Here is a 2,583-nt window from a genome sequence, read left to right as displayed (position 1 = left end):
CTACCGGCTGCCAACAAAACGCATGTAGTAGAGAACTTTCAGTTTATTCATTAACCTTTTTACTATCTATTTTATTCGAAAATTATACTACTGAAGCGTTTTTCCTATATTTGTTTTTATATCTTATTCTTTCCTTTTCACCTTTTTCCTTTCATTTTTTTTTCGCTTTCGCTTCTTTGTCTTTTTCCTTTTATCTCTTTTTTTTTCTATTTTATTTTTCGTCTTCGCACTGTCGTCTGCAATTATAACATTTCTTTTATACTTTTCTCTTCTGAATGTGACCTACAGGATTAAACAGATAAATTCAGATCTACCTGTACGTAGTCATTCTCTCGAGACATTCGTCATATGATGCTTGATAAATGAATGAATAAATAAATGAATAAAAACAAAATTTAAAACCCTCCCCGTACAATCACGATAGAGAGAATAAGCGAAATAGAAGAATATATGTATTTGAGAGAATGAATGACTTTCTAAGACGTTATGAAACATTAACTGCTTTTAAACACCGAGTGAGATTCATAACAATTACAATAGTCCGGTATGAATCAGACACCAGTGAGTAACACTATTGATTCAACAAACAAGGATCCATCTTTTCCTGGAGACAAATTCAAACCTTATCATGCAAACAACGGGAAAAGGAAATATAATACTAAAAGAGAAAAACGACATAACGAGGCTAAATCAACAGTAGTTTAAAGGAAAATGAAGGATGAGGCGTGTATGTAATTTATATATGTAGGTGTGTATGTATCTCTCTCTCTCTCTCTCTCTCTCTCTCTATATATATATATATATATATATATATATATATATATATATATATTTATATACACACACAGTGTGTAGATATTTACGTGGCTTGTAAATATATATATATATATACGCGTATCTAACTATCTCTCTCGTTATATGTGTGTGTGTGTGTGTGTGTGTATACATACATATATGCATTGCGAGTGTGTATTTGTAATATATGTGTGTGCATGTATGTATAAATCTACGCGCACAAACATAATATATACAGACATGCCCGAGTGGCTAAGGTGGACTTTTGGGGCCGAGTATCATCTTTAAGTCATAGCTTCGTCTTAGTGAATGAAACTAGGTAGAGTGGGGAAAACTATATAGATGAACCGTACCTGTAAATTCAAAGGTCCAGCCTTCTTACTGTATCACGCTGGTTGTAAGTGAAAATTACGTTAAGCGTGCACGTGTCTGTGGAATAGTCTGCTGCTTACACGCTACTTCAATGACTCGGCTGTTGAGTTAATCGAACAACTGGACGTTCATATGCCGTTCTCGACAGAAGGGCTGGTCGTTATCGTCATCATCATCTATAATATCTGTGTGTGTATGTGTTTGCACTGGCGTCCGTCAGTCTTGTAGTATATGGAATGTGTCAGTGGAGTGGTGGATAGGGAGCAGCTTCTGAAAGATATATACGTATATATATTAAATAATGTGTGTGTGTGTCCATACATACACACGCATATTCACATCGACACACCACACATAAATTATGTGTGTGTTATAAATATATATATATATATATATATAGTCAATCCAAACATAAACAAGCAAGAAAAAGCAACGCGAAGACTTAGGCGCAGACTGTGTGGTAAGAAGTTGGCTTCCCAATCACATGGCTCCGGGTTCAGTCCCATTGCATGGTACCTTGGGCAAATGTCATGTGAATGGGTTTGGTAGACGGAAACACACACACATAAATACATACATACACACACACACACACACGCACACATATATGCGTGTGTGTCTGTCTTTGTCGTCCCACCATCGCTTGACAACCGATGTTGGTGTATTTAAGTCCCCGTAACTTAGCAGTTCAGCAAAAGAGAAACCGACAGAATATAGTACTAGGCTTACAAAGAATAAGTCCTCTGGTCGATTTCTTCAACTAAAACCCTTTGAGGCAGTACTCCAGCATGGCCACAGTCAAATGACTGTAGCAAGTAAAAGAACAAAAGAATATTATCATATAAATATATATCTATACGTACATGAATATGTGTGTTATAAGTGCATGCATATATGTGTGTGTGTATATTCTTTTATATGTTTTAGCCCTAAGGCTGTGGCCTTGCTGGGGCACTGCCAGTTTGTTGATCCGCTCAGTAGAATCGGATACCATTGCAACACATACTTAAGAAACGATCGTTAAAAGCAGGGTCTGGAAAATATGGAACACTTCACAAATCTGCGTATCATCCTTGTTGCAGGGGCCATGTTGATTGTCTCTGTATTTTCCCAATTTCAATATATGTACTGCCAAAGCAAGTGTATATATATATATTTATTATCAGTTAGCATCAATATTTTATATCACCTGCACTTGTAAGGTTGCTGAGAAGCTCACAAGGCAAGACCCCCTTCATTGAGGTTGGTGTAATATAGAGGGAAACAGGTTGCACCAGGTGTTGAGAAGTAAAGGATAGGAACGAATGTCTTACTGTGGAGGAGATGCATGGCTACGGTTACTCCCCAGCTGGAAAAGGAAAGAAGATGGTTGTGGTAAGGTGCCTGAACCTACCTTCAAGGTTCAAGAGGGTGAAT

The 2,583-nt window shown here is 37.0% G+C and overlaps 1 protein-coding gene and 1 non-coding gene across 2 annotated transcripts in view; both read right to left on the bottom strand.

The window, feature by feature from the left end:
* Positions 1-1,367, bottom strand: part of LOC106872705 (ceramide synthase 6) — a 136,610-nt gene extending 135,243 nt beyond the window's left edge. Inside the window, exon 1 of the mRNA XM_052973080.1 lies at positions 1,149-1,367. The gene's annotated coding sequence lies outside the window, so the exon portion shown is untranslated. The remainder of the gene's footprint in view (positions 1-1,148) is intronic.
* An 836-nt stretch (positions 1,368-2,203) lies between these two features.
* On the bottom strand, positions 2,204-2,307 carry LOC128250121 (U6 spliceosomal RNA). Its single transcript, XR_008266245.1, has one exon. It is a non-coding gene; the product is annotated as a U6 spliceosomal RNA (small nuclear RNA).
* Positions 2,308-2,583: the final 276 nt, after the last annotated feature.

The sequence above is a fragment of the Octopus bimaculoides genome, chromosome 1 (assembly GCF_001194135.2).
Source record: "Octopus bimaculoides isolate UCB-OBI-ISO-001 chromosome 1, ASM119413v2, whole genome shotgun sequence".
Lineage (NCBI taxonomy): Eukaryota > Metazoa > Mollusca > Cephalopoda > Octopoda > Octopodidae > Octopus > Octopus bimaculoides.
The sequence above is the reverse complement of the archived record's forward strand: the minus strand, read 5'-3'. Positions and strand labels throughout refer to the sequence as shown.